Source organism: Ailuropoda melanoleuca, chromosome 7 (assembly GCF_002007445.2).
Source record: "Ailuropoda melanoleuca isolate Jingjing chromosome 7, ASM200744v2, whole genome shotgun sequence".
NCBI lineage: Eukaryota > Metazoa > Chordata > Mammalia > Carnivora > Ursidae > Ailuropoda > Ailuropoda melanoleuca.
In genome coordinates, this window is record NC_048224.1 from 68,250,218 (window position 1) to 68,277,044 (window position 26,827).

General features: G+C 48.1%; 1 long non-coding RNA gene across 2 annotated transcripts; it reads left to right on the top strand.

The window, feature by feature from the left end:
* Positions 1-7,362: 7,362 nt before the first annotated feature.
* Positions 7,363-12,962, top strand: LOC117803066. Of its 2 annotated transcripts, XR_004626681.1 has the most exons (4): positions 7,363-7,425; positions 7,566-7,780; positions 10,554-10,607; positions 11,910-12,962. It is a non-coding gene; the product is annotated as an uncharacterized LOC117803066 (long non-coding RNA). The 2 variants fall into 2 exon arrangements; XR_004626680.1 differs by lacking the exon at positions 10,554-10,607.
* Positions 12,963-26,827: the final 13,865 nt, after the last annotated feature.

A 26,827-nucleotide genomic window follows, 5' to 3' on the forward strand; every position in this document is an offset into this window, starting at 1 on the left:
ACTGTCTTAGAAAACCTGGTTTGTCCTTGTTTTCACACGGGGTAGCTGATTACCTGGGCTCTGGGGTCAGAGTGTCTGGGTTCAAATCAGTGGCTTCGGGTGACTTACCTCTTTGAGCCTCAGATTCAGGACCTAACTTATGAAGTCATAAAGTTAAAAAGAGGTAGTGATTGCAAAGCATTGGCAATGTGCTGGGCATGTTAATGGCTCAAATCACACCTGCATCTTCTCCGTCACCTAAATTATTCTTACAGATAACTTTTCCTCTGTCACCAAGTCTGTGCCCAAACCTCACACCTCTCTAACCCCCACCTCCTAACAAGCACACTCCTGCAAGGCTTTCATCGGGAGCTAGAAGGGCTGATTTCATTAAACTTCCCATTTTCCCACTCGCTCTCTCTCCTGGGGATACACTGGCTGAGTGACCTGTGTGCTGGTGTGGAAGGGACCTCAGGACACAAAGTGATATGAAAGTGAAATAATCAAGAATTCACGTGCTTTGAAAAGAAAAGACACAATTGAGCCTTCGGTAATATTTGAGATGGACATGTGTCAGCAGCTCTCCTTCCCCCTGGGGAAAAGAAAGACTTGGTTGGGGTCCAGGCTCCATTTCCACAGGCTTGGGCCCATGCCCCACTTTTGTGAGTCTACAGCCCCACCTGGTGGCGACATGTTCACACAGTCACACTATCGTTCTCTTATTGACAAGAATCTGCCCATGATTTCGAAACCAAACACAATACCAAATTTTCCTTCACTATCATAAGCCATTACCGCTGAAAAACTATATTCATTCCCATCCTGATGAATTTTTCATCTTGGGCAAAGCATTCTTTTCTGAAGGGGAAATTCCACTTGAGCAACAGAATCCAACACATCTCCTACTCTCCTATATCGTGGGGAAGTGTCCATTTCTTTTTTATATATATAAAAAAAATTCACCAGCAAGCCTGGTTGGCTCAGTCGGTTAAGCATCTGCCTTCGGCTGGGGTCATGATCCCAGGGTCCTGGGATCGATCCCCGCATCGGGCTCCCTGCTCAGTGGGGAGCCTGCTTCCTCTTCTGCCCCTCCCTCAGCTCGTGCTCCCTCTCTCTGGCTCTCTCACTCTCAAAAAAATAAAATCTTAAAAAAAAAAGAAGTTTTTTGGTTTTTTTTTTTTAAAGATCACCTTTCAGGATGGTACCTGTACAGGTAGCCTTCTGCTTGCTGGCCATCTCCTGCCTCCTCCTCGTGCCCCCAGCAGACACAGTGAAGGCGTGCTCTCCCTCAGCATCCCACCTCAGGTCTGTGCACCTGCTGGCTCTCCTGGGAATGGTCTTCCTCTTCCTGCCTGGCTCCTCGGGGTTTTTCCGAGCTGCACCCAAATGCCATCAATCTAAGGGAACCTTTGCAATGATAAAATTATCATAAAATATTTCATCTCCCTTCTAACACCAGGAAGTATCTTTGTCTACTCACTTACCGTGTGTCTCCCTCCCAACGGCAATGTGGGCATCACTTACGTTACCGGTCTTGTTCTCGGTTTTATTGGCCCCACATGGTGCCTAGAAGTAGCGGCGCTCCACAGCTACCTGTTGAATGAATTGATTAATTTTACCTTTTAGAGCTGGACTCCTCTGCCAGCTCAGCAGCCCTTCCTGCCCTGGGCTGGCCCAGGGACCAAGGAACAAGAAGAATGACAAAAATGTATTTGATTCTTAAACAGTAATTTTGCAGGAAGCAGTGAGAGCACTGAGTATGTGGATTAGTATATCTCTAAAGAGACCACGGACTTCACTATCAACTCACTTAGCTGGACCAATTCTGGTCATTCTGGACCAATGGGTCTCCGTTCTGCTGGAAGGAGATTCATATCCTTTTTCAATAATCTTTTCCAAGTGTATCAGCCATCACTGGGACTTTCTTGTCTCTAATATGAAGGGGACATGTGTGTGTGTGTGTGTGTGTGTGTGTGTGTGTGTGTGTGTGTTCAGAACAAAATACCCTTCTTCCCCTCCCCCTGCACAGAGGGCGTGGCATGTCAGGGCACACACCCAAGTGCACAAATAATTTCTGAGCACTTGCTTCTAGTAACAAACACTGCCAGCAGATGTCACCATTCCACAAGGTATGAAGTGCCCGGCCCCGCGCGGGCAAACCTGGAGGTAGGCGTGGAGCTGGGAGGATACCTGGAAGAGTCTGGTCCTAAGGCAAAGGGCTGAGCGAGGACCTCTTTAGGGTCATTCATTTCCTGGGGTTTGCAGAAGGAAATTAGCACACGTCTAGTCCACTAACTTCCTGAGAGTCAGGATTCATTTCTCAGGTAGCTTAGGAAGCTTTATTTTTATTTTATACTTATTTTATTTTATACTTTCATTTTATAATTGGGTGTGTTTGTCTTTGCTTTCTTTGCAGCGGTGGTACCACTTTCTCTGTGGGGGGCCAGCACTGACGGGTGCCAGGCGCTGACTTGGGAGCCGTCTGGGGCTGGAACTTTCCCCGGAGCTCCAGACAAGTGGCTTGCTCACCAGGCCCCTCCTGCCTATAAGTCTGTCCTGGAGCCCTAGGTCACACTCTCCCTGTCCTCCCTGTCACTGCTGCTGTCTGAGGACTTGAACTCCCCTCTGCAGACACAGATGGCCTTGTCTCCCATCACATGCGAAGTCCTCTCTGAGGAACTGTTTCCTGCCTCCCACAGAGCTGTTCCCTCCTTGGGGCAGGTTCATTGCAATGGAAAGAAAGCTGGTTACCAAGGGCGAGGCCTTGCTTGTGGCCTGATGGGCCTCCAGACCCTTGTGGCTGACAATTTGTCCTGTGTGTCTGACAATTTATAGAACATACAGGTCATAATAAAATATCCTAGGGAGATTTAGGCCTGGGTGCTGGTGGGTGCAGCCTATTCTCAATACCTTCCGTGGGCCGGGGGAGAGAGGGCAGATCTACCCCCCATGTCTGTCCCCAACAACCCCTGCATTAAACTATCTCTACCCCCCATGTTTGTCCCCAACAACCCCTGCATTAAACTATCTCCAAAGTCCCCCAACGTTCCCCAAGGACGTCCTGGTTTCCCTCCCCAGCCAGAACAGTACAGTTGACATCTGGCTCCGTGTCGCCTGTGCCATGAGAGGAGTCCCTGCAGGCAGCTTTCCGGGGGCCGAGGTTTCTGGGTCTCTGACTCTTCTGCTCCGTTCTGGGAGGGCAGATCTTCATGCCCAGAATAAGCTGCACGCAGGGTGGGTGGTGTTGCCATTTAACCAAGTTCACCAAAAGTCAGCAGCTCCAGGGTGGCCTCACCCCAGTGACCTTGCCTTCGGGCCATGACAAGTGTGCTGGGCTAGGCTTCCAGGGGGCAGCCCCGGCTCTCCAACCCTGTCCAAGCCCACCATCTGTGCCGGGGTCATGGCAGGCCTGAGAAGAATCAGTTCTAACTAAGGGTTTCTCTTACAGTTGTTACAATGTAAGAAATATTTTAAAATTGTACTGAAAGCCTAAGGTCCACCCTATTCTATTATCCCAAATTAATGGGACTTCACGTCACCGGACTAGAATCAGGGACCCTCAGAGGTCTTTCTGGGGTGCATCCTGGCTGCCTGCCTCCAGACACATGTCAGGCCATTCCTGCCCGGATTCATACACAGGCCCCGCTACGGTCAGATCTCGGCATTTTGTGCTTCTGTTAACATGGTGTAAAATCGCTTTTGTTTTATTATTAGGCATGAGGTTGTTCTCTTGGCAAATACAGGTTCAGTATAGACTCTGAAGTCTGGTCTAGTGGGGTGCAGGGGAGGTCCCTGCACTCGCGCCAGGGTGTCTGCCCTGAGAGCCCACAGCAGGGAAATCAGCACCGAAGGAACGGGGTCCATGAGGTGACAGGTCTCCCCCACACCAAGGTTCTGAAATTAAATTGTTGGGCCCTCAGCATAGGTCTTGAGATCCTTCCCTCTTTGGCTTCACCCCATGCTTCGGACGGGTCTTCCTGCTCCCAGGGCCACCTAGTGTCTGGATGGCTCTCTCTGTCCTGTCAGCTGTTTCTGTCACAGAAGACACTTCACATCCATGTCTCTACGTCTTCTCTACGTCCCTGAGAAGCACGACAAAGATGCAGGAGCCTCTCGGCACATGACTAGACACCTACCTCCTGGTCTTTTTTTCAACCGAAACTGAATCCGCCTTTTACATTGTCAAACTCTTCACGTTTCACCGCCTTTCTCACAAAGAAATTCTGAAAGACTTTGAACATGGTTAAGTTAAAAAGCAGGGCACCTGGGTGGCTCAGTCTGTTAAGCCTCCGACTCTTGATTTCAGCTCAGGTCATCATCTCAGGGTCAAGAGATCGAGCCCCACATCGGGGCTTGCACTTGCTACCGTGGATGCTGGGCATATGCTCCCTGCTCTCTGAGTCTCGGTTTGCACGTCTGGAATATGGGGTAAGTGTTCCTCTGTGGTGGGGACTGACTGAGAAAATGCATGATGCATCTAGAATACAGAAAACACTGGTCAAACTGCCTTCTTTTCCCTAAGATCCCTGGACTAAGGGAATAAGGAGCCAAGGTTCTAGTAAAAGCTCTGCCCTCCCCAGCAGTGACCAGTGCGAATCCCTGCATCTCTATGGGCCTTGGTCTCACATCCACTCAAGAGTGTAAGGTGCCAGGGGCGCCTGGGTGGCTCAGTCAGTTAAGCATCCCGCTCTTGATCTTGGCACAGGTCTTGATCTCAGGGTCGTGAGTTCAAGCCCCACATTGGGCTTCATGCTGGGCATAGAGCCTACTTTAAAAAAAAAAGTGTAAGTTGAATTTTTCTATGAATCTGGGATTGATTTTGTCTACATGTCTTCCTGACTTCCCCATCTGATAACCCTTCGGTAAGGACCTGAGGTGAGTCTGCTCGACTGGGTCTCCTGATGGGCCCTGTGGTCAAGCCATCTGCTCGTCAGCTTTCCTAGAGTTTGGCAAAGATAAAGGCAATGATACTAGACCATAGTGTACAGAGTGCGGAAAACTGAGCGGCCTTTCATCTTCCAGGTCCCAGCGCATTTCCCGCTTCCCATTACCTGTCAGGATTTCTGACAGGACCTCGAAATAACCAGTGGGCTCCTGACCTAGGTGGAGTGCGGCGCCCCGGGGCGAGAGATGCACTTGTCTCCTGCCCTCTCCCCTTGCTGCAGTTCCTTCTGTGTCATGTGCCTCCCATCCTGGCTCCTTGAGCTCATTCTCCTCTTGCAAAGAGAAAAAGAAGCAAAAGAGTCAAGCAGTTGAGTCTGTCTTCTCTCTGAAGTTCAACAATCTCAACATTTTCCTGAATCTTCATCTGCTTCTTCTGTAGGTTCCTTATGAATTTCTAAATCTATCTTGGACACCTGGAGGGAGGGAGCATCATCTTAAAACCCAGTGTGAAAATCTGAATACGAGAGGAGATTGATGGTGGATAGGAAGGAGTTTGCATAGAACACCCCACAGAGAAGACAGGAGCAGGGACCATTTGATTCCAATGGTCATGACTGGTGCCCAACGTAGACGCCAAGCTGGGAATGACCTGGAGAGAGCGACCTGCAGACAGGAGCAGCCTCAGCGAGCATCCCCTGCGGACCTATGGCCAATGACTCTGGTGAATTAATGGATCACATAGGCTACGCCCTGGCGGTCTTGACATGTTGCTGAGGAAGAATGGCTTCGTTCTTGGATGTGGGTGTATTCTTTTGAAATTCCCTTTTTAAAATTTTTTATTTTTATTTTTAAGTCATCTCTGCACCCGATTTGGGGGTTAAACTCACAATGCCGAGATCAAGAGGCACATACTCTACCGACCGAGCCGGCCAGGTGTCCCTCCTTTGAAATCTCTGATGTTGGGCCTGCTTATGGAGTTCTAGAACTGGACACTGTGGACACCTTAGCTCTGATGGGCTCCATGTTCAGAATCTGAGGTCTTTCTTAAGTGGACTAAATCCAGAGAAAATATATTTTTCTGAAGTGGGAAATTGGTTATGACGAAATTCTCAATTCACAATTACTATAATAGAACCTCGAAGAGATTAACTTGCTCCCAGTTATATCCCAGGAGGCCCCAAAGGTTGAACTCTTCCTACTGGCCACCAGTCACACGTGCCCCCTACCGCTTACCTTACATCCTGTTTCTCGGGATATTCCATCTCACAGTTTTGGAAGGACTGCACAGAGGGGAAGAGGTTTTGGAATTCAGTTTGCTTTTTAAACATGCCCACTTTTTTCCTGGTTCACCGTCAGTACGCAGAGAGCGACAGACTCCCCCGACTTGCTGCACAGGTCCCCTTGCACGAACATGTTTGTCACTCCTCCTTCTCTTTCCAGAGCTAGGGCAGAACCCGAGACTTATTCAGAACGACAAGCCAATGGTGGCAATATAACGTCCTATCTCCCAAATCCATAGGATCAGTCCCAGTGGAGGCAAAGACCTCACAGTTCATTGCCAAGCCCGCTGGGACTTTCATCTCTGCTGCAAGAAATCTGACATTTCCCAAAATTCAAAAATCAATTGGAATGGAGCCGGCTCTGTCCAGTGGATTATTAATGGCCCTGGAGCTGACTAATCATATTTGCATAACCTTTCAATAAACAGCTTCAACAACAGCTCGGGTGAAAAAGAAAACACGCAACCCATCCAATCAGGACATACTTCGAGTATTGATTTCACATCTCCCCCTGCCCCCCACCCGGGTTTAAAACAAATTTAAACCATTACACAGGGGTAGTTGATCATTGCCAAACTCCTGCGTCACCGGGTCCTGACTAGGTTTTGCTGGAACACCACATCGCCTCCTCTAGTTGAAATCACTCTGCCGAGATTTTCTGAGGTCAGGGATGTAAATAACTGAATCCTGGGGAAGGGCAGCGATGAAAGGCACATCTGGCTGGGCCCAGGTAGTCCAGGTAGGTCTCCCTGAGCAATCGCGTCTCGGCTCCTTGGGATGGTGTTCCGGTGGACCCGGGGAGGAGCGGTCTGGTCATCCCAGAGTGCTGGGAACAGGAAGCGTCCTGCCCCCCCCCAAGAGCCTCTCTCTGGAGAGACTTCAAAGTCTTTATGAAACTTCTTTCTGCTTGAAACTCCATCCTGTGCATGGGGAAAGGTAAGAACCATGGGAGAGATTTCAGAGGACCCCCGTTTTATCAGTTACACCCCTGGCTGTGCTGCTTTGCTGACTTAAATCATTCTTGGTCCTTCCCCAGTGTGACAGAAGCAGTCACTGCTTGGTGACACACATAGATTCTCTTGTATCTTTTAATTGTTTCCAAATTTGAACTTTTTTTTTTTAAGATTTTATTTATTTATTTAACAGAGAGAGAGCCCACAAGCGTGCATGAGCAAGGGAAGTGGCAGGCAGAGGGAGAAACAGACACCCCACTGAGCAGGGAGCCCCATGCAGGGCTCCAACCCAGGACCCCAAGATCGTGACCTGAGCTGAAGGCAGACAGGTAACCAACTGAGCCACACAGGTGCCCCTCAAAACTTGGACTTTCAACCCGGCTAATTGTACAACACCCTTCATCCCCCCTCACTTCCATCTGTTTGAATGATGACTAAAACTTGCTTGCTTATTCTTTCCCTCTTTCAGGTGTTTTTACCTCCTGTTTGACTACAGTGTCACCGTCTGCTTGGGACTGGGGATGGTCTATCTCTGCGGGCGACACCACACCTTCCAAACAAGGGCTATGGATGTTGCCGACAGATGGATGTACGTTTGTTTATTCATTCAACTAACATTCACTGAATGCCAGGCCTTGTGCTGCCTACATATCAGCCACTCCACCCACCCAAATTCAACCACAGGTGAGTCTGGTCTAGTTCTCTAGGGCCCCTGAGCCACAGCTGCCTCTCCTGTCACCATGGTGATAATGACGCCTCTGGATTTCCATGGAGATTAAAGTGGACAACGTTGCAGGCCAGCATTTGGCAATAATTGCTTAATAATTTTTTGCTCCTTTTTGTTCCTTTAACCCAAACACAAGGGAGGCAGTTTGGAATATAACGTCATGATCTATGAAACCTCAATTTGTTAGTCAAATGAACCCTGAGGAGACATAGTCAGTCTCCTATACTTATCACTGTGTAAAAAGCAAGGCCTCTGACCCTGTTCCATATCTTTAAAAAGTTTACTTTACTTGGGCAAACAATAGGTATCAAAGAAACAAATAAGAGAAACACAAAAGTTCAGTTATTCCAGGTGGGAGTTCATTAGACTTAACCAAAGTCGTCAAATAGAGTCTCAAGTGTCAAATTTTAGGATAACCCAGTGGGAGCAGTCTTGGATTAGGGACCAGGAGGCCTGGTTCTGACCCCAGCCAGGGTCATCGCTTACTTAACTAAAGCATGTGGCTTTGGACTTAACCTCTGTGTCTTGGACCAAATTTCCCTGTATCTGAACAAGGAGGAGTTAGGCACTGGGCGGTCTGGCAGCCCTTTCTCCCTTCCCCGTCTCCCCCTCCCTCCTTCCATCCTACTGAGACATCCCCTGAGCACATCCTCCTGTGTGTCAATCCCTGCAGTGGACCGGGGGTGGAATCGGGGCTGAGATCAGTAAGGAATGCCCACGCTCAAGGAAGACGGTGCCCTTGCTTCTATTCTGGTTGTAGCAAATGAAGCTCCCAAAATGATAAGAGATGTGCTGTGGCCTCGGAGTGGGGATCTCTGTTAGCACGTGTCTCATCACCTTCGGTGCGATTCTAGAAAGCCTGATGAAAAGGAGACTTAGCTCACCAGAAAGGGCTTCATCGGGGAGATAAAGCATGGCAGAAGCAGCTGGGGTTCTCAGAACTCACAAGGCTGCTCCTTCTGCGAGACGTAGTTAGCACCACGACATACAGTGGGGGAGACCTGATTATCTCGTCGTCCACTTTCTGGTACCAAATGAGGTTTTTAAAAATCTGTCTAAAAAAAAAAAGTCTCAAGTAACTTCTTAGTCTTATGCCGTAAGAAACATCACTCAATATCCAGAGTGCAGATGTGGACGGACAACAGTCTTATTCTTTTTGTTATGATTGTGGTGGTGAAATATACATAAGATAAAATTGACCATTTTATTTTATTTTATTTTTTTAAGATTTTATTTATTTATTTGACAGAGATAGAGACAGCCAGCGAGAGAGGGAACACAAGCAGGGGGAGCGGGAGAGGAAGAAGCAGGCTCATAGCGGAGGAGCCCGATGTGGGGCTCGACCTCAAAATGCCAGGATCACGCCCTGAGCCGAAGGCAGACGCTTAACCGCTGTGCCACCCAGGCGCCCCGAAATTGACCATTTTAGTCACTTTCAAGTGTAGAGTTCGGTGGCATTAATCCATTCCCGCTGTTGTGCGACCATCACCACCAGCCATCTCCAGACTTGATCATCATCCCCAACGAAACTCTGTCCCCATTAAACCAACTCCCCAGGCCCCTGTCCCCAGCCCCTGGCAACCCCCGTCCTGCTCTCCCTCTCTCTGAATATGACTCCTCCAGGCACCTCCGATGAGTGGAGTCGCACGGTATCTGCACTCCAGGGCAACACCTGATTCTTCCTGCGGCAGGTGGGAAGGAGGGCAGAGGGTCACTGCACTCAGAGCCCAGGAAGGCATTCCCTGGGCAGGGATCACTGTGTGAAGGTCACCGCACCTACGTCATCCTGACAGAATGCTCCCACTGGACGGCCTCCGGGAGTGCCGCTGTGTTGTCATGACAACTCTGCTGGTTGGGGGGCTCACCTCTGTGGTCCTGGAAGGAAGGGATTATGGGTAACTCTAGAGCGGCAAATGCTCTCCTTGGTTCCTGGGCCACCATTCAAATCTTCGCAGCTCCCTCCCTGGGCCTCTCTCCCCCCAGCACACCCTTTACTACTGCTTTGCCTGGCTAAGTCCTGGCTTAGGTGTCTCTTCCTCTTGAAAGCCCTTTTCCTGCGGTGGGGGCCCAGCCTTCGAGCTCCCAGGCTGCCTCAGAGCTAACCTCTGTGGGATTTCTTGCTCTGATTGTCTCTTTGCTGGTCACATCTCCCCCCATAGAATACACGCTCCTTTGGGCAGGGACCACTCCTCCTTTACTGTGGTATCACCTGAGCCCAGCCATCGTGGACGCCTAGGGCAGGGCCCAGAGAAACCGCATCTGAGGCAAGCAAGCCACTGATGGAGGAATCTGAAGGGAAGGGAGGGAGACTCGCTAGGGTGGAGGCTAAGCAAAAATGTGGCTTCAATTGAAGTCTGGTCTCAGGCTGATCCCACAGAGAGTTCTGGAACACGAACAGCCACACAAACTTGTCCTACCATGCATAAGGGGGCCAGGCTCTTGTAACTGTATGAGTCAGTCCGTGGGTGCAGCTTTCTAGTTATTTCCAGGTGATGCAGTGCCCTTCAGTGGAGGGCAGCTCTCTGGAGAATGGAGCAGCTGTGGTAGCAGCCAACACACACCTGGGCACTCGGGGGACACCACCAGGTTCTACCACAGAGCTGTGTTTGTTGAGTGAAAACTTGTTGACAGCAACGCAGAAAACAAAATTCATTGCCTTTCCGTGGACGATTGCCATGCTCCAGACACTGCTCCGCCTTCCACTCATGAGACCTCCATTCATCTCCACAGCAACCCTGTGAGGCGGGTGCTGATTGTACAAATGGAGAGACTGATGTCAACAAGGTGAGGTGACTTGTCCAAGACATACAGCTAGGAGGTGGCAACATCAAGCCTCAAACCTAGATCTACTTGCCTTTATTCCAGGCTGCAGACTGATTTCCTCCTCAGTCCTTGACAGCGCTGAACTCAGTACGGGGGAGAGAGGATCCCTGGCATTCCTGGGCCACTCCTCTATTTCCTTACTTCAGCCCATGGAAACATCCATGTCAACACACCCTCGCTGCTTTATCTTGCTTCGGTCCTAGGCCACAGCAGTATTTGTCCAAATTAGAGTCCGTTTACTTTGCAAACCACACTCGAGCTTTCCTAGACACTGAGCAGCTGCTCCCCTGACGTCCCCACCAGAGCCCTTGTTTGCACTGTATGTTGTCAGCAAACAGACCGCCCCGAGCAAGCCACCAAGGAGCACTTCCCAGCCCGGGACCGGAGCAGCGGGCACACGGAAGGCTCTCCTGGCCTTTCCTTATCAGACGGCTACCTTGGTGCAGCGTTTCAAAAACATATACCAAGAAATAAGGCATTCATACAAAAGTGTCCCGAAACATCTACACAGAGTGCAAAGAACAAAAATATTAAGTGCGAGCAGCCCTCGTTCTCCCAGACCTCTCTCTCTTTCTTGGCGAAAAGAAGTTTAGCATAGTGGTCACGAAGGCAGTCTCCACAGCAAGGCTGCCCGTGTTTATATCCTGGTTCCCACTGAAGGCGACTTAACCTCTCTGCGGCTCAGTTTCCTTACCTGTAAAATGGGGCTAAGGATCTTGCTGGGAAGATTATATAAGCTGATAAGATACACTGTATACTACTTCTCAGGAAATCCTGGCATCTCTCTTTCTGCTAGCTAAAATAGCACTGAGTCATGAGGGGTTTGGTGGTGTTGGTGGTGTGTTAATTCCAGCATCAAAGATCCTTCCAGAAGGGAGACTGGCAGCCTGAAACGCTTGTGAGTACCTCGACTTAACAGACATAGCAGTTTGTTTGGAAGAGCTCTTGACCCACAGGGGCTTAATAACAATGACAACTAGTGGCCAGACTCTGGTTCTGTTCTCATTTCTGTTGCATTTTTTCTCTGTTGAGTATCCAGCATGGCCCCTCTCCCATCCCTACCACATCCTGGGGACCTTTCTGGTTTCTCATCCCAAAGGACACCTTGTGGAAATATAATACTTTCTGGCCCAGTAAGGATAATGTTTGTCTCTATGTCCCACTATTCTTACATTTGTGAAGCTCTATGAGGTTTACAAAGTTTTCCTCATGCATCATTTTGTTCCATCTTGAAAGTACTGATAGATATTTTGTGCTAAACAGGGTCTCCTCAGTAGACTTCCAGTGGTCTTACCATCTGAACAGGAAGCAATACCTTCTACAGTTGTGAAGCTCGAATCAGCAGCAAAATACAATAGAATTTGTTGACCCGAGCTCCTTCTCAGACTTGCACTGCCTGCCATGCCCGCAAGCTGCATGGTGCCAGACCAAGCTGCTATCTTTCCCTTGGTTATGAAGGTCTTCTGTGAGCTGCCAACCCGCTGAGAGGAGTACCCTGCAAAATCCTGACTTGGCAATGGGGCAGGTGAAGGAGGGGACTTTGGAAAATCCTGAGAGATTCTTCTTTGGAAAGAAGTGGAAGATGAGGGAAGTGTCAGTAAGCAATAGGCTTGTCACAGTCCATTTCTCAAGGCTAGCCCTAGACATTCTGGTGCCTAGAAGTGTCATTTCCTGGCAAAGGTGAAGAGAGGGGCAGTTTCTACCTGCAGTTGCTGATTCAGTCAGCTCTTGACCTAGTGAGCAAACACATGCCCAGCCGCTCCAGCAATCATTAGACTGTTCTCCCTGACTCTAGCCCAGACCCCGCTCTGTGGAGTCAGCATCTGCTATGAGCCTCCCATTTGATTTGATGACTTCCATGTGGTAGGTATTTATGGATGCATCCGATCCCTGGAGGTATTATGCTCATAAGGTGCAGAAAAAATAGTCCAGCCGCACTTTCTTCTCTATCTTTCAGAGGCTCAGAAATCAGCACGCTCTTTGCCTGTCAGCTTTCTGCATTCCCTCAATGACCAGGAGGGGGCACTGTGTAGCCATATCCTCCCAGGCGCTTCCCGATACTTGTTTTTCCCGGTCCTCTGCTCCCGGGCCATCCTTCTACCTGCGAGTGCTGCCGGGCTCTTTTGACCCCGGAAATCTGATCTATCTTCTACCTGGGCCAGAACACCTGGAAGAACCTGCTGTGGAACAACACGGTCTTCACAAGGTCGGAGTAGTACGTTTAGCAGTGTCTATTCTGATGAAAATGATAGAGGACTATCTCTGGTTGCTGAACGTATGGATTTGGGTGGAATCATTAAATGATATTGGCACTAACTGTTTATACAACTGTATTTCCTCAATTCATTTGAAAATCGGTTTGTTTTCCCACATAACAAATTTAGAACATAAAGCTTTAATTGCACATGTGTGTTTAGGGACTGTTAAGAATAAAAGGAAGTGCATTTTATAAAAACGAAATAGCTCACGGGTAGTTTATAAAATCCAGAATTCCTCAGGAAAAACACTAGAAAACAATATTTAGCAGTTTTGTGTCTAATTTTTATAGTGGCCTAACATGGACTAGGAGAAATTTTGTTATGACTAACAATAAAATTTGGTTATCAACAACAAAACAAAAAAGCTTCAAGGGCTATGTGTTCAAGAGGTAACGAACGTGCTCAGTGATGTAAAACAAGTGTTAGCAGAAGTGCAATAAAATTAGATATGGGAAAGGGCTTTGCAAACCATAAACTGACACTAGGACCAGGAAAGGGGAGTGGAATTGGAAACAACAATTTCTAAGAAAAAAGGTAACCCTGAAAAATCAGCTTTCTACTGACTTCCCTGGGGTATTTAAGTCCGAATCCGCCCACGGGCCTTGGCCGCCCCCTGACAGCCCCTATCGCGTCTGCCCACCACAGTTCTCTTCCCTAGAGCCTCCCTTCCCTTCCTTTCACCTTTCCCCACCCTTCTTCCCAGTTACCTTCTCACAAAAGGGTTTCCCTTCCCTGTTCACCAACCAGGCTATGATCTAGCCATTAAGGTTTTGGGGAGCAACAGATGAAATAAAGCCCAGCCCACCAACACCACGGTATTGAATCAGTTTCTGTGTCTGTTGCGCCATTCAGGGGAGCGTGTAGGATTTATCTGTTTGTGTATTCCCAATGGCTAGCACAGTGTGGTAAATCAGAGGCGTTCCACAAATATAGGGGACCTCAACTAAGCTGGGACCTCCAAATAAAGTAATCAAGGCTGCTTGGAAGCAATGCACTGAGAATCCATTGCTGATAGATTTGGAAAATTCAAAAATCACGTAAGAGGGGACTCAGCCATCAGGTTCAACAGCACTTTTTGGGAGTATTTGCTTTTATTTTATTTTGTTTTTTAATTTTTAAAAGATTTTATTTATTTGAGATGGCGGAGAGAGAGAGCATGGGGTGGGGTGGGGCTGGGGGGAGGGAGGGACAGAAGGAGAAGCTGACTTTCCACTGAGCATGGAGCCCAACGTGGGGCTCCATCCCAGGACCCCAAGATCATGACCAGAGTCGAAGGCAGATGCTTAACCGACTGAGCCACCCAGGCACCCCTTGCTTTTATTTTATAACTCTCTTTTCCTTTATCATAACACAAAGGAGTGCTTGGCAACAAGTCATGGCTCTCTTAAAAGTATTTAAATCTATTTTATATATTTTTAAATTTTATGTATTTTACATAATATGTATTATGTATTTATTTTATCTATCACTTCATTCAACATTTTTACCTACTTTGTAAGTTTTATATTATTGGCCTCATTGTCAAGAAGGAACTAAATTTCACAAAAATAATGACCCTGAAAACCATGATGTATAGAAGTGGATATTTATTTAAAATAAGAAATCACAAAAATTTTAAAAGCTGACCAATACTATAATCATTTCAAAATCCAGAAAAATAACATGTTTAAATTAACAAACTACCTATCTCTAGAACACTTTTTCCTTCGTTTAAAAAATTACAGTAATGCATAAGACAAAATCTACATTTTAACCATGTTAAAGAGTACAGTTGTGTGACACTAAGTATTTTCACATTGTTGGGCAGGCATCCTCTGTCTCAAGAACTTTTTCATCTTCCCAAACTGAAACTCTGTCACCATTCAACACTAACTTCCCACTTCCCCTCCCCTTACCCTCTGGCCACTGCCGGTCCACTTTGTGTCTCTGTGAATTTGCCTACTCTAGGGACCTCGTGTAAGTGGAATTGTATAAAACCTGGCCTTTTGTGATTGGCTTATTTCAATGAGCATAACATTATCTATGTTGTAGCTTGTACCAGAATTTCCTTCCTTTTTAAGGCTGAATAATACTCCATTGTATGCTTGTTTATCTATGTATCCATCCATGGACATGTGGGTTGCATCCTTTTGGCTACTGTGAATAATGTAGCTATGGACTTAGGTGTACGGATATCTGTTCCCATCCTTACTTTTAATTTTTTTAGGTATACACCCACAAATGTAATTGCTGGATCCTATGTATATTTTATGATTAACTTTTTAAAGAATTGCCATACTGTTTGCCTCAGTGGCTGCACCATTTTACATTCCCACCAACAGTGCACAAGGTTTCTAGTTTTTCCATGTTCTCACCAACACTTGTGTTTTGTTTAGTTTGATTTTGAAGTAATCTCTGCACTCAAGGTGGGTCTTGAACTCAGAACCGTGAGATCAAGAGTCACATGCTCTACCAACCTAGCCAACCAGGTGTGCCCCCTTGTTTTTTTGATAGTACTCATCCTAATGGATGTGAGGTGGCCCCTACATTTTTGGACTTCATCCTTTTTGATCTCCTCTTCATCTATCAGTGACTTTGTTTCATCATTTTTTATAGAAAGCCAAATTAGTCTTTTCTCTAGCGTGGTGGTTGGGATTCATAAACCATGTGACTTCACACAGTCACTGTGCGGAATACTGCTGCAGACTGATGTCCTACAAACACAGAAGTCCTGATAAACACTTGATTTTTGTAAAAACAAACCAACAAATGATGCATCCAGTTCATAGTCTGCATTACTGAGTATATTCCTGAGTGGAGAGAACTTCTGTTTAGCTTAGTGTCACTGAGAACCAACTTCTCCACTGAAAATCATGCATGCCTAGTGAATAGAAGAATGTTTCGCCTCTGTGTCCCGATGCTAAGCATACATGTGCAGTGGCAAGTGAACATATTCTTACACCAGGAGAATTAGCAATAGCTTAACCATACACAGAAGTGACTGCAACCCACGTAGATACGTTTCATCAGCTCAAATGAAATATATCTCTATTCAACTTCTCTTAAGCAGGATCCCCAAAATGCCTGTTCCTATTCCAATGCCACCCTACACTAGGGGGCAGTGTGAGCGGACTGTCTTTCACTTGTTGATCTGTGGGAGTTCTTTATATATTACAGATACAAGTCCTTTATCTCTTGCATGCTTGCAAACATTGTCTTGTACTCTGGCTTGTTTGCCTTTTCACTCTCTTAATTACGTTCTTGATGAACAGAAGTTCTTAATGTCAATATGGTTCGACTTATCTATTTCCTTTATGGTTAATGATTTTGGTGTCCTGTTTAAAATTTTTTTTCCTTAGCTCAAGATCTGGAACATATTTTCCTGTTTTCTTTCAGGAACCTTGTTGTATTTTTTACATTTAGACAATCCATCTGGAACTAAGTTTTGTATAAGTTGTGAGGCAGGGGCCAAGATTTTTTTTTTTTTTTTGAAATATAGATATCCAGTTGCCCCAGCGTTAATTACTGAGAAGACCATTCTCTCCACTCCTCTGTGCTGGACCTTTTGACAAAAATCCAGTGTCTACTTATGTGCGGATTTATTTATGGACTCTGTTCTGTGCCATTGGCTGCTTTTCTATCTTTGCATCAATACCACATCATCTTAAATACTGTATGTTTATAGTAAGTCTTAACACCTGGTAGTGTAGAAACTCCAATTTTGTTCTTTATGATCGTCTTAGCGATTTGGGGGCCTTTATATTTCCACCTGAATCTTGGAAGCATATTGTGGGCAATTCCTAAGACAGAATGAACTGCTGGTATTTTTATTTCAATCATATTGATCTGTAGTTCAGTTTGTGGTACTCCACAAAGCCGTTTACCTTTTCTATAACCTAGATCCCTCTTCTAAAAAAATAAGATGAAAATACAAACTGAACAACCCTGAGCATTACATGAGATGGTGTATTTGCAAAGTGGAAAAAAAACAAAACGACTATAGAAACTCAGGGCTTTTATTATACAGTGAGAAGGAGCACACATGGCTCTGGGGCAACATATGCCTCCGATGGCTTTTAAAGAGGTTGGAGCAACTCAGGAATCTGGTCATGGGTGGACTCCTCCTTTCTTAACGCTGGCTTCTAACTCAGAGGCTGGAGTTCAGAGAGAGGGCGAGGAGGGGCTGCTGAGATTTTCCTGCCCAGGCACCCCCGGCCCCCTGGCGGGTACCACATTTCCTTAGGATGATTGTCTATGTGTTTGCCTTCTCACATCTTTTCCTTGGTAGCCTGGAAACTGAGGAGAGAATCACACTATGATTTACTTCCCAAACACGTCTGCTGTGTGCCAGGTCCAGCTCTGGGTAGATCTACCTTTGCACGGGTTCCCTGTAGAATGTCACACCTGGAGAGGAGGTGACCAGGCACTGCTGATGGCGAATGGACTTTTGCCACACAACAGTCCCTCTACTGTTCCCTGGAGCAAATTCTGAGTTGAGCGGAGGCCATTAGTGTGTCTTTGTGTGACGAGGGCGCACACTGGAGACAATCCTCTTTCTCTTTGAGTCAGCTTGTTTAGAAAACTCGAGGGTCTGAGCCTCCTCTCCATACACCCACCCATCCCCCCACAGCCCTAGACCCTTCTTTCAAAGGCTTTCTTTGGACTCCCTTGGACAAATACCTTCTGCCAAAGAGGAATCCCCAGGCTGACACAAAGGGAGGACCCTAAACATTTCCTGTCCATGGGTCACTGTCTTTCCTTCCCTCTGTATCTTTGTGGAGCTGTGTGCAGCCCTGGAGGGCCCCCCACGATGGGCACAGAGGCCGGTGTCCCCCGAGCTGCTAATGTCACCCACTGCAGCCCCAGTCCACTCTCCCAGGTGCCGGTGAGCCCAGGGACCTCTGGGAATTGTCACATCCTTAGGCCCTCAGGCTCCCTCAGTACCTTCTGCCCTTTCCACCTCAGGGAGAGGAAGCCCAGGAAAGGGAATTAGCACTGACCTGCGAGAAAGAGCCAGTTAATGACTAGAAGCCTGCCAGCTTGGAGCCATTTTCAACAGGCTCCAGGGTGGGGGTCCCTGCCCCGGGAGCCCATGCTAGGGTCTGCGGCGGGCACACTCCCCAGCTGACGTTGGGGCACACAGCTGAGTGGAGGGTGGCCTGGCTACCACGGCTGGGCTGTCTAAGACATCCCTCGCAGGGAGCGCGGGGAGATGCGGGCCAGGTGAACCCCAGGACAGGGCCCGAGGCCCCCTCGGTGGGGGCGGGGCGGGCTGAAGCCTGACCTCGGGAACACGCAGGTTCCCGGTGCTTTCATCCCCCACGTCCTGTCAGAGCGGCCAGCCTGCCGCTGAGGGGAACCAGACGGCTGGTGGGAAGCGCCCACAGCCGCCCGCCCCGCAGCTGCGGCGAGGCCTCCCTCAGAAGCCCGGGTACCTGGCGGTGGGGGGCGGGGAGGAAGGAAGACCGTGGGGGCAACAGGAGACAAAGGAAGACCACCATAAAACCAGCAGCATGTCTGTAATCACCAGAGCCCTTTGTTTAGAGCTGGTTTAAACAAGCTGTGATCCCTTGGAAGGGGAGGCCATAAACTGAAGGGAAAATAAAAGTGTTTACAGCGAGGCAGAGCGAAGGGCTGTGGGCATTCGTTTGGCCAGGAGCAGGGGGGGTCCCGGCGGGTGCGGCCTGGCCTGCGCGCAGGGAAGGGCCCTCCTCTCAGTGCGGGGCCGCCTCCAACAGCACGCACGCAAAGCCAGATGCAGGGGAAGGGGCCCAGGGGGGGGGGGGGGGGGGCGGCTGCCCCTCCCCCACCCAGGGGCCGGCCCCACATTCCGACCCGGGGGAGAGGAGAGGGCACGGTCCCCGGGTCTTTGTGACCTCCAGGGAGTCATCGCCGGGGGCGGCAGAGCTCAGTCAGCTTTTCCACTCCTCCGCAAATTCCTTTATAATGGACTTGAGGGGATTCCGTGAATCAGAGGGTTGCAGGGCAGTTGTCTCTGGAAGAAATGCCTCTTAGGCCCCACTTATCAGCCTGGAAAGGTGTAAGGTGGGGAGACTCCCTGTCCCCCGAGGGAACTACATTCCTCAGGGCAGCTTTGGGCCGTCTGTGGGTGGTGAGGAGGAAGATAAAGGTTTGTTAAGGTGAAAGGTGGTTATGCCTGAAATGTCCCAAGGACCTCAGCCCCGAGCAGGGCCCTGCACACCTTTCACCATGTTCCATCCCCTGCTCTGTTTGACAGTGTGCAACACATCAACATCTCCTAGTCATCCATTCGACAAATGGGCACCTACCGTGGGCCAGGCAACCAGGCAGGAGCTATCTAGGTGTGGGACACAGTCCTGTCCCAAGGGGGGCAAGCGCATACACATACATACCCCTGTTTTATTCTCCGCAAGAATACACATATCCAGGCACTGTTACTTTTGGAGAATGGTAGTGCCAATTAAGGCTAACATGATTCTTGGACGTACGCCGTGCAGATGTCATATGGCCTACTCTGTTGCTTATGCTCAGAAGGAAAGGCTGCCAGACTTTTTTGCCAAGAAATCACCCGAAGGTCACGTTTATACTAAAAAGGAAAATGAGTCATCAGAGGCACATGGAAGACTCATCAGGTGGGCCTTTTTCCCTTCAAAAATTTTTCGGGACTCTTCAACTGGCAACACTGGTTGAAGTTGGGTCCTCCCAAATGCAAAAATCCCAGCTGAAAATGTCTCTTCTGACACTCGTGTACTTTTCCCTCCCTTCAAATTAGCAGTGAAGCCTGTTCTGTCAAATGCCTTTATTTTCTGTACTTTGATTTCAAACACATTCTAACACAAGCTCAGTTACTCTGGTGATTTCCCTAGGACTGTTCTCTTATTTGTAAAAATGGCTATTTTATGATCTGTGAGTTGCCTTCCAGCTAACAACAAAACGGAACAAATAACATTCTGAGTAACAAAGGAGTGAGATTAATTGTACTGGTAGGAAATCATGTTATGTCCGCTTTTAGGAAGCATTTCACACCCTCTGGGCATTTGGTAACACATAACTATTCATAGGGTCCTGGTGTAAGAGGCGTGGGTCTCCAAGTCTCACTGCTTGATACAAATTGCTCTACTCTCCCAAAGGTCAGCTACGTGGGGGACAGGACCCCCAAGACTTGCCCTCCCTGAGCTGTGAGGTCCAAAGGGTGGCAGCAGGTGTCTTTCTTGAGGGCACTGTCTTGCTGGCTTCATTGAGGGGTGGTTCCTGCTGGTTCCTGTGAAGCAGGCGTGCTGGTCTTTCATCCATGATGCTGAGTCATGCAGAGGGAGTTAAGATGGCGGAGGAGTAGGGGGACCTAAGCATGATGCTGAGTCATTGGGGCTCCCTGTGAACGGTGGACAGGGATCTAGGACCAGGTGGCTCTCAGGTAGAGTCACCAACCAGGGAAGGATGCCACCATCAAGAGGACCCTCTGGAGGTCAGCTCACCTGACTCAGGAGATCTTAAGAGAAACAAGTCCATGGGGATCTCGCCCCCTTAGTGCTGACAAACCGGTTCTTTGTCAGAGGAGAAAACGGTACAGGGGAAAGGCATAGGGTTTGAAATCAGATTGTTGGTTTTGAATCCCATCCCCTCAACTCAGTAATTGGACACGTTACTTAACATCTGAAAGCCTCTGTTTTCTCATCTGTAAAATGAAGGTAATAATACCCTCCTCCCCAACCCAAGGATCTTGTTATGAAGATTACTTGAGACTACATAGGTGAAGCTCCCGACATTGTGGCTTCCTACCTCCTCCCTACTCCCTTCCTCCCTCCTTCCCACTGAAGGAAGACTCATATCACTCCCCACAAATTCTGAAAAATGAAAAAACATATGATAATAGAAGTACCAAATGCAACAGATCAGCTGTTATTGTTTGTTTATGAACACTTCAAATTTCTTCATCAATGAGATACAATTTATCCCATATATTCTGAATGGAATTGGTTTGGGACGTTGGTACCTACCCTGTGCTAAGCACTGACAGAGACAGGGAGATACAGAAATGAATGACACGGTCCCTTACCACAAGACAAATGAATGTGGAAGCAAATGATTTTAAAGGCACAAAGGATTCTGGAGGAATGTGGCAGAGGACCACTTTTCCAGAGGACCACTTGAAGGTAAAACTGGCGGGGGGACTGGGGATTCTAGCTAGGCGAATCTTCCGGAGAAAGCGTTGCCTTCTATAGAAAAGAAATCTCTAGAATTTCAAGGTGTGTCAGGTAAATACCAGCAAGAGCAACTTAGGAATACTTAATGGTGGATCGAATAGGAATTATTTTCATTGGGGTCTATTTTTGAAACTGCCCAGATGTGGAGATATGATGCAGAAAATAAATAAGAAGTGACCTCTTTCTCAAAGAAGTTTGAGTTCTAATAAACAAGTGAGAAACTGACTTTAAAACCAAAGCTGCTGGCACTGTGCCAGAAGTACATAAATGTATAACAAGAATGTATGGCTTTTCATTTACAAAACTCCTAGCTTTTGAGCCCCTAAATTATTTCAGGGGCCACCTTTCTTTGCAGGCCAGTGTTCCTTTGCTGACCCTACGTACAGACCATCAGGGCTCTACTATTTGGGCTTTGTGAGGTAACAACGACATTTTTCTGGTGAAGCACTTCGGCCGAGTGTTTCTCAGAGCACTGAGGGTCTCTTCCTACAGAGCTGACTGGGAAGTGGGTCCGGGATGAGTGGGCTGGGAGACAACTTCAGATATCCTTAAGGAGACTTGAGCCCCAGCGGTGTTCCTTCAGGTTGGTCAACTTTCTACCATGTTTTGCATGGTGATTTCTTTTCTCGAGCCTCCTCTGAGGGCACCTTATGGTCCTTCGACCTAAGACGAGCTCCAGGGGGAAGAGGGAAAGGAAGAGATTCAAAATTTAGTGAGATTCAGCCTACCTACTTACTGCCAACTGGGCGTGATCCCATTTAACTGTCCCGTGGACCCTAGCGATGGGTGCCATCCCTCCGACAGTCGGGGAAGTGGGGGCTCGGAGAAAGCTGTCCCCAGGACCCAGTGTGTGAGGGGCAGCCCAGCGTCAATCTGGATCCTGCCTGCAGACTCTGTGCAGCACCTGGGCTTCCTGAGCAGGGCCCTGCCTTCTCCTCCGGATAGTTGCTCGGTGGGGCACTGCTCCAGGGACCCAGAACCCAGCTGGCAAACAAGGGGCAGATTTCAGTGAAAGATTTGTAAAATTAATCTTGGATTCTTTTTTCTATTCCAGCACATCATGTTAACTTTTATACTAAATCACACATGAATATATTATAGATTAGAATGCAGCATGTATGTGGATGTTGCAAATGAAACATCATCTTCAAAGACATTTTACTTTTGCCTGGGACCCTGTCAGGCTACATCGTTCCCTGCACCCCAAGAGCCTTTGTGGTGCCAGCTCTGGGACCTCTGAGCCAGAGCCATCAGCCCCCCCCCCCCCCCCCCACAATGTGCCTTAAGCATCCCAGGACACACACATCTGCAGGGATCAGACAGGAAAATGACTTAATCAAGAGCTGTATGATGTGATCAGCATTAGCAACCCTAGGGGACTTCAGAGAGCAAGAAATCTGGGCGTCAGCAAATCAGAAGAGCATTTTCCAGCGGAGGCAGATGTGATGGGCAGGGAGGAGGGACAGGCGTTCCGGGTGTGAGATGGCATTCTCATCATGTGGTGTGTGCAAGGGAGAGTAAGAAGCAGGCTGCAGTGGACAAAGGACTGGTTTGCAGGGGACAGGGTGGGGGGAGAGGGAAGGCTCAGGGCAAGGTGGAGAAGCGGGGCATGGAGTTTGGATTTAGTGAGGGCAGCAGTGGGGAGCCACGACTGGCCTGTGGAAGTAGCAAAGGGTCAGGGAACATGAACTCAGGAGAAAAGAGCCGGGTTCAAATCTTGTTTGGGCCATTTTCTGGCTATGTGCTCTTCCAGGACCTCGCTGAGCCTTCGTTTCCTCATGCATTAAATAGTCTTTAAGTGGCAGGTGTGCTGTGAGGACAGTGAGAGCTCCTTGCTCTGTGGGTTGGTAATTCAGGGTAGTTATAGACGCAGGAGGCTGGCAGATAGCATGAGAGATGGGAGGTAGACAGGCGGCCTGGAGGCTGTGTGGGGAGTCTACCGACTTTTCCAGTGTAGTCTAAATTATGTGATATGCCCCTTGCTTCATATCAGCGTCCAGATCACGAGGAGCTGGTCTCCGTATCAGCCTGCTCGTGCTGCCGCAACACAGTGTGCCACACACCAGATGCCTTACACAGCGGGCATTTGCCCTCCGCAGTGTTGGAGGCTGGAAGTCCCAGGTCAAGGCGCTGGCATGCTCTGTGTCCGTGAGACCTGCCTCCTTGGCCTGTACATGGTTGCCTCCTCGCTGTGTCCCCTGTGGTCTTCCCTCTGCTCACATCTGTGCCCTCCTCTGCCTATGAAGGAGACGAGCCTCATGGGACTCATGACCTCCTTTAACTTAATCACCTCTTTAAAGACATCTCCAAATACAGTCACATTGTGAGATAGTGGGGGTTAGGACTTCAATGTATGAATTCTGGGGGGACACAAGTCAGCCCATGTAACCAGATGCTCTCCAGTTGCAGCTTCCAGTGCCCGAAGCCCAAGGAGCTGGGGCAGGAGGGCGGGGACGGAGGCGCCATCGGGGCTTTCTTTTCTTTCTTTTTTTTTTAATAATAATTTTTTATTATGTGATGTTAGTCACCATACAGTACATCCTTAGTTTTTGATGTAGTGTTCCATGATTCATTGTTTGCGTATAACACCCAGTGCTCCAGGCAATACATGCCCTCCTTAATACCCATCACCGGGCTAGCCCATCCCCCACCCTCCTCCCCTCTTAAGCCCTCAGTTTGTTTCCCAGAGTCCATAGTCTCTCGTGGTCCATCGGGGCTTTCTGCGTCCGTTTGGCCTGGCCAGCCTCCTTCCGCTGGGTGGGCTGGGGGGCGGGGGTGGCCGCAGGGCCACATCCTCATGGGCCTCATGCTGAACCCACACGGTTCCACTTTAAGTCTTGAAGCATCTCATGGCGGCTTCTCTGATCATTTTTAACATGCCCAGCCCAGCTGCAGTGACACCAGTGGTTTTATTATTTCTTTAAAGATTTTATTTTATTCATTTGAGAGAGAGAACATGAGCAGTGGGGAAGGGCACAAGGAGAGGGGGAGGGAGAAGCAGGCTCCCGGTAGGGAGCCCCACCAAGGCTTGAACCCAGGACCCTGAGATCATGAGCAGAGCTGAAGGCAGATGCTTAACCCACTCAACCACCCAGGCGCCCCCACCAACCAGCAGCTTGCAAAAGTAAAAGAAGGGGTGCCTAGCGGGCTCAGTCAGAAGAGCATGCAACTCTTGATCTCCGGGTTGTGAGTCGAGCCCACTCTGGGTGTAGAGATGACTAACACAAATAAATAAACGTCAATAAATCAATAAATGAATAAGATAAAAAGGGAAAAGTAAAGAAAGGGAGAGTGGGGGAAGAAGGAGACGGTGCTGTGAGTGTGTTGGCCCTAGAGCTTCGGTAGGCGTCCAAGGGGATGCCTCCATCAAATCATTCCCGGACAGGAGAAGAGTCCTTTCCTTTCATCTTGGATTCTCAGTGCAACATTCGAAGGAGAAACAGATACACAGCGAGAAAAAGACAGACCCTTGAACATTTCCCGCCACCACCACCTTGCTCAGGACCAGGATGTGGAGGAAGGAGGGGAGGGGGGCGGGGCTGTGGGGCCCTGGGTACCATGGGGAAGGGGGTGCGACTAAAGAGTGGGGGACAGGGGGATGTGAGGAGGAGGGAGGAGTGGGGGAGAGAAAGAGAAGGGGAAGAGGAGGAGAGGGGAAGACTGCTATGGGTGGAGGAGGGAGAGGGTAGGGGGAGAAGAGCGGGGAGAGTGGGGAGAGTGAGGAGAGGGGGAGGTGGGGGTAGGGAAGCACAGCTGGGAGCAGAGGGAGAAAGTGCTGTTTCTAGCAGATAAAAAATGAAACAGAGTTTTTGGCATCTCTTTATTCTTAAGGCAACTTTGACCTATTTTACCTCATCTGTAATCGGCTTTGGTAATCTAAATAATGCATCTCAGTTAGCTAAGCTAAGATTGTTATCCAGGTAGTTAAGAATCTGTTATCTCCTGATTGGAATATGCTAAATGGCTTTCCCATTCCCCCCACCACCTCTCCCCCCACCTTGGTACTTGGTCATTCTTTCATTCAACTTACCTGCTTATATGTGTCTTGACCAGGCTCCGTGCTGGGCCCGAAGCAGCTGAAGAGCCTCCTTTTGCAACCAAAGGGGTGTAGATGGGCCACCCTATTGTTCTGTCTAAACTCCTCTCAGGGAACTACTATCTGCCTTGCTTGAGTTATTGAGAGTCTTGAGTAGGAGGGCAGATCGGGTCTTCACTGAACAAACTAGAATATTCTTAAGCACAGAGAATAAGATAATGACACCTATCAACCCATCCCCCAGCTTCCACATGGCCAAGCTTGTTTTGTCTTCTTTGACAACCCCTCCATGACTACCACCCAGATTGTTTTGAAGCAAATCCCCGGAAGCTCATCGTTTGTAAATATTTTAGTAAGTATTTCTAAATGATAAAGCTTAAAAAATACAGCTACAATGATATTGCACCTAAAAATGAATAATAATCCCTCAAGATCATTCAAATATAGAGTCAATGTTCATATTTCTCTGATTGGCTAATAATTCTTTTGCAGTTTGTTTGTTTGATTTGGGGTCCACGAGAGGTCAATGCATTGTCATATATCTCTTGAGTATTTTTTAATCTGTAGGTCCCCACAACCTCTCCTACCCCTCAGAAGTTAAGTTGTCCCTTCTTTAGAGTTTCCTACAGGCTGAATCTTGCTGATGAAATCCTTAAAATGTACTTTAACCTGCTCTCTATCCCTTATATTTGCAGATCTAGAGGCTTGGCTGGAGGTGGGGGTGTTTGTGTGCAAGACTGCTTTATAGATGGGGTGTATTTCTATTAGCAAGTATATGATGTCCAGTTTCCTCTTCTTGTGAAATGTTACTAACCATTGATGACCACTATCCAGATTTATTCATTTATTTGGAGATGCAAAATGGTGCTATTCTTTTTTTTTTTTTTTTAAGATTTTATTTATTTACTGGACAGAGAGACAACCAGGGAGAGAGGGAACACAGGCAGGGGGAGTGGGAGAGGAAGAAGCAGGCTCCCAGCATAGGAGCCCGATGCAGGGCTCAATCCCAGGACTCTGGGATCATGCCCTGAGCCGAAGGCAGACACTTAACCGACTGAGCCACCCTGGTGCCCCTATTCTTCCATGTTTAAATGCTTGTACATATTTGTATAAAAGCTGTATTGAGATATAATTTACAAACCACAAAATTCATTCTTTTATAATGTGTGTGTGTGATCTTTTCTTAAACAGCTGCCTATAATTTCTCTGCCTGGCTTTTTGTGCTGACAATGTACCCTAGGGACCCTTGCATGGGCTTATGCACAGAGCTTCCTTGTCCCTTCGCACGGCTGCAGCAGCTACAGGTACCATAATTCAGTCGCCCTATTTCCCACTGGCGGACATCGGGGTCATGTTTAGATTGTTGCTATTACAAATAATGCATATGTATTTTCGGATTTTGCCCAGTCTGCTCTTAGGATGGATTTGTAGAAGGAAAATTGCTGGATCAAAGGGAAATGCATATCATTTTTTTCCTAGATATTCCCCAGTTCCCTTCCCACCATACATATAGGAGAAGCTGTTTCCTCCCAGCCCTGCTACCGTCGCATAGTGTCAAATGGCTGCATTTCCGCTCACCTGCTAGCAAAGAAATTACAGCTCAGCACACCTTAGCTTTGAGTTTCTCTCCATCTGAGTGAGGTTGAGGCCTTTGGGTGACTGACAGCCTCTCTCAGTTCTTGGGGACCATGTTCTCATTTCCCCTTCATTTTTCCGTAGGTC